The following is a 6,022-nucleotide window of genomic DNA, read 5'->3' as shown; positions in this document are numbered from 1 at the left end:
CTAATAGCTTACCTGTGTGTCCTCCCATCAAGCACCTCAGAGGACTTACAACTCCAGATCCCTGCTGCTCAGCTGCCTGGGTCTCTGCACTGTGGGCAGTCACAACTTTGCAAATTTGGTCTGTTCCTGAGCTCACAGCACTCAGTAGGCACTTCCCCTTCTTTCTCCTGCAATCAAGCTGGATAGCTTGCATGGATAGCCCTTTAATCAATTAACACTGGAGTTACCAATCTGTCCTACAAGTGGTTGGGTGCCCAGAATATTCACAACTTTAGAGATTTTTGGAAACAAGATTTTGCTTTGTAGTTTCATGCTGGGTTCAGGTAACCTGCATGTATGTTTTCACCTGATAGTAATGAGACACTTCTCAGAGCAAAGCAGGAAAACAGGACAAATACTGTGGAGCTCTCTTCTAAACCAGCACATCTACCTACTTCAATTTTAAAGAAATGGACTCTAATGCCAGGGGAAAAAAAAATAATGTGCTGCCTCGGGGCATGGTTAAGATGGTGGTGCCCAGTTCTGGAGAGATTAATGTTCTACATTTCAACATATATTACAGACCAATAGTTAGAAAAACAAAATTGTACTGACAGAAAAACAGATATAAAAACAAGTGGAAGTATGTGGAACACCCAAATATGAGTACATGTAACCTCAGCTATATAACACCTGAAAAAGATGCCAAAAATATAAACTGGTAGGGAAGTGTCTTCAAATGGTCCTGGGAAAACTGGATGTTCACATGCAAGAGAACAACCATATTTAAAAATATTAATGTTGAAATGCTTTACAGAACATGATGCCACATGCATCATGTTCTGTAAATAAATGTCTTGTGTGTGTATAGAAAAAATCATTTTCATCTATCTAGTAAATATGTATAAGGTAGGATGTCCAGCAATCCACTGTACATCTCATAACACAGTTGAATTTACTATGTGTATGTACATATCGTTTGATGCTGCTTCTCCATGTTCCAATTATGTATTCACTTAGCACTCTATCTTGAAGAATTGCATCCTAAGGGAATTACAGAGACATGAGAGATAGTGAAAGTGCAAAGTGATTTATTTTAAAATAATCATAATGGTGTGTGTGTATGTGTGTGTGTTTGTGTGTGTGTGTGTATGTGTGTGTGTGTGTGTGTGTGTGTGTGTGTGTGTGTGTGAGTGATTGGATTATGGGTTTGTAGTCCATGACAGGTATGCTTAGAGTAGAAGAAAACTTTGTGGGGATTCCTTTGTCCCTCCTTATATGGTGGTCAAGATCACATTGCCAGCATTGCATACCACAGTCATTTATTTTCCTCGTGAGGCATCTCATGGGCAATCACATAAGATTAGTAGGAACGTTAATTCAGTAACAGATGACCTCCTACTCACAGAGTCATCTTGTCAGCCATATTGTCATTCAAGGATAGAAGAAACACCGAAATATTTAATAGAAAATTCTCTTTGTAAATAAACATGATATTTATACTTCCCCCCTCAACCCAGTCACTTTGTGGGGGGTTTAGAGACACTGTTTCTCTATGTTTCCCTGTCTGCTCTGCATCTTTTTTTGAGACCTGACTGACCTCAAACACACAATGATCTGCCTAACTCTGCCTCCTGAGTGCTAGGATTAAAGAATTGTACTACCATACCACACTCCTATTTATTTTTGTTATTGTTGTTATTTTTTTGATTATCTTAGTTTATTCTGAAGACAAAACACATGTTCAGAACACTTTCTCAGACACACAAACGATGCCTGAGAACTGTCTCACTGATTGAAGTTGATTGTTCCTAAGTCCAGTGACCATAGCTCAATATCTAGGAAATTCATATTTACTACTACATTTTTCTATTATTTTGAAACCTGGGCTGTGGCATATGCACACACACACACACACTCACACACACATACACCACCACCACCAAAACAACAATAGCAACAACAACAACAACACATACATACATACATACATACATACATAATTTTTAAACAAAGTATGGGCCAATGAGGTCACTTTCTGACAAACTTGATTCCCTGACTTGACTCTCTGGCTTTGCTCTCTAGAACTCATATAGAGGAAGTAATAAACAACACCAGTAAGTTGCCATCTGAGTGAGAAATGCACAATATGACACAAGAGCATAAACACACAGAACATTTAAAAAACTGAATTTAACAAGCAAAGAGAATAACCATAATATTGAGAACAGATGAAATGATTTGCCAGTTGAAAATAATATACTGTAGAATATTGAAAAGAGTTACTGTTCATCAAAACAAAGGCTGTTTCTGTTTAAATTATTTTCATTTTCTGATTAAAAGATGTCATTTCAAAAACATACCTCAGCAGGGCATAGTGGTGTAAACTGGTAACTCCAGCACTTGGGAGACAGAGTCAGGTGGATCCCTCAGAGTTTGAGGCCAACATGGTCTACATACTGAGCACCAGGACAGTCATGATTATGTAGAGAAAAACTGTCTTTAACCACCCCCACCAAATCATAAATTTTGGAAATTTTCCCAATATAATCAGTCTATATACAACTCTGTTCGTTAAAACCTATGTTGTCTTTAGATATTTATATGTGCTAACAATGACAATAAGCAACGTGGAGAGTCCATTCAATACAGTTAGAAATCCATTGAATCTTTCAATGCCGCCTTCAATGTCATCTTCAGGTGATGAAAGACAGGAGTAATGGGGCATCTGCATCTTCTGCATTATTATTCTGGCATATTTGGGAGTAAGACAGGTGGGTATGTGGTATTGCTCTTGGCTATCAAAGTTTGGCTCCTGGCATCCACATCAGATGACTCAGAAATATATGGAATTTCAAGTCATGAAGACATGATGCACACTTTTGGTCTCCTTGGACATCAGGTAAGCAAATGGTACAAAGACAGATATATATATATGTGATATAAATAGTCTTCTTTTTAATTAAAATTAACTTAATTTCAGTATATATGTTTTGACAGTGAATATTCTAATTGCATGCAACTTTCCAGCAGGAGTCAGAAGAGGGTATCAGATTCCCCATGACCTGTGTTACAGACAGTTGTGAGCTGTCTTGTAGGGGGTGGGAATCAAAGCCAGGCCCTGAGGATGCTCTTAGAGGCTGAGCCATAAGCCTCTTTGTTCAGCCCCATATACACGTCATTAATAGCAGTAAAGAACAAGTCTGGCTCTCAGTTCATCTTCACCCTGATGACTTAGAAGAACTGAGATTGACAGCTTCAGAAAGTAACTTGTAATGGTGTTTCAAGGGTTATGAAAGCCTGGGGGTGGTGGTACATGCCTTTAACACCAGCATTTATAGGGCAGTGCCAGGAGAATCTTTGTGAGTTGGAGGCCAGCCTGGTCTACAAAGGGATTTTTAATTCCAGTATAGTTAGGGCTACAGGAAAAACCCTGTCTGAAAAACAAAACAAAACAAACAAAAAACCCAAAAGCAATGAAACAAAAAACAAACAAACAAACAAAAAACAAAACAATGACAACAACAACAAAAACCTGAGCCCAAATCTCCACACCATGAGAGAAGAGTACAAAGAATGAGAGGAAATGACAATGCAAGTCTTAAAGGGTTTGTGACTACAAGACCAAAGCTGCAAGACTGATTATCCCTGATGTGGTAGACATGCAGCAACAGAGCCCACAGACACTGGTCAAGTGTTACCCTGCTAGAGTTTATGTCCCCAGAAGAAAATAAAAGTAATTTGCATTTATAAAGCCTATCTTGTCTGAAAGGCATGAAATTCTGCTTCACTGATACATATGTAGAGACTAGAAAATGAAAGAAAAGCCTTTTACTTTAGTGCATGATGAAGCCTAAGAGGACAGTAAACATAAAGTGAAGGATTCGTTAGAGACAATGGCTTTGAAATTCCAGGTGGGAGAGCTAGGGTGCTAGCTCCAGCACTAAGCATCCCCATCATTAAGAGCCAGACTATGCTCAGGCTCCAGGCTGCAGCTCTAAAACCTGCTAGCTGGAAATGGATTCTCTAGCTCCTGGTCTTCTATTCCTTTGGCTCTGGTAGGGCCTGAGGATTCCCAAGACTGCTTCTTGTCAGGAGCCATAATGGAACAAGCTAATAATTGGCAGATGATCATCCTGAAATGCTTGCCTCAGATTATTATATAATCTGTGACGAGTGTGCCCCATTAGCAAGGCTGTGGTGGACCTGATTTTAGGAAAGATTCCTGCTATTAATATGCTTTTCCCATTATTATTATTATTATTATTATTATTATTATTATTCATATGCTACTATCACTAAGCAATAGCACACCCCTTTGTAGCAGATCTCTGCAGATCCATGAAGATGTACTGTCTTGTAGTGACACTATATAGGCATATAGATGACTTCTTAAGTATTAATGATGATCCTATAAGAATTCGTAAAATTATATCAGTGATTATTAAGCTCTTTCATAACAGGACTGCTATTAAGTCCCTCAGGCATAGTCGAAACTGCAAAGAGAACTCCTCCAGTCTCCTGAGTGTTATCAGTTAATTGCCCCGAGAGAGATAGTAACTGGACCTTCTCCTGCTTAGAGCACATTCCAAGAGGTCATAAAACAAACAGTAAACTTATGCACAGCCTCATACCTGATAAAAGTGCTGGGAATAAAAAAAATCACTGAATGCACAGCCCTAAGCAGAACATGGATATCTTCCCTGCAATGCTTAAAGAAAACACCATGGAAGAGGGTTGCAAAGTGTACAAGAGCCAAGAGTTGGGCTGCAATGCTGGGACACACTGATTACTTGATACGATATGGCTATTTCACTTGTAAATGCACTTATGGTTAGGAGTTAAGGTGTCACTTAACAACTGTCTATACCAAACATGCCTTAACCTTCAATGATTGTCCAGAGAAGGAATGCCATGTTCGGCTGGAGTGATGTTTTCACATTCTAGTAATTAAACTCCATCCAAACTCACATATGTACCCTATTTAAACTCAGTTCATCAAGCACACAAAACAAAGATCTAAAACAGGAAGGCTACTCAGTGAGAAGAATTGCAGGTTTAGGAGGTATCAGAAGGGTGATGGCAGAGAATGGGGGAGGGATGTCTTCAATGACCAAAAACAACCTATATGCATGAAGGAATGCTAACATCTTAATTGCATAGAACTGATTTTTATTAAAGTAGACACAAGATTACAGAAATATCTTCAGTAAATATTAAGATAGGAATTCTCATAGGGATTAACCACCAGCATGCTACATCTGTGGCTCTTAAGAGTGCACAGTGGTATTCATGGCTGGAAACTCATTCTCCTAATATAGGGACTCCTGGGCTTAGCATAACGCTTTTCAGTTTACTACCTGAACATCCCTGGTAAATATATTTACAGATAGATGTAAGCCTTTCTGTCCCATGTTTACTACTGATGTTTCTCCATTTCTCCTGCTACATCCACAGTTGTTCTTTGTTTTAGCAGAAGGAATAATCTATATCAAAGTACAAAACAAGTAAAACATGTCCCTAGTTTAAACTAGCTTTGAATTTATTTACTTATTCACCTTACATCACGGTATCAACATCCCTCTCCTCCCAGTACCACTTCACACATATCTTCCACCCATTCCTCCCCCCCTTTCTCCTCTGAGAAAGGGGAGCCACTCACTAGGTATCACACCTCCACAAGCCACCCCCACACCCTCACCCTTGGATCCATGAAGCCACTGCAGGATTAGATACATCCTCTCCTGCTGAGGCCAAAAGAGGTGTCCAGTCAGGAGAAGGAGATCTATAGACAGGCAGGAAACAGACTCAGGGTATATATGCATTCCAATTTTTTGAGTGCCCACATAAAGACCAAGTTGCACTTCTGCTACCATGTGTGCAGTGGCCTAGGTAAGGCTCCCTTTGCCCTTCTGCCACGTCAATCTAGAGTGGTTTTCTGTCAATAGAGATGGCAGAAGTCTTTGCTACAGACGCTAGTACAACGGCGACAGGTAGACATGTGTACTGGGAGCTCGTCTCTCTGCTGCAACCTGGTGCACAG

This window comes from Arvicanthis niloticus, chromosome 2 (assembly GCF_011762505.2).
Source record: "Arvicanthis niloticus isolate mArvNil1 chromosome 2, mArvNil1.pat.X, whole genome shotgun sequence".
NCBI lineage: Eukaryota > Metazoa > Chordata > Mammalia > Rodentia > Muridae > Arvicanthis > Arvicanthis niloticus.
The sequence above is the reverse complement of the archived record's forward strand: the minus strand, read 5'-3'. Positions refer to the sequence as shown.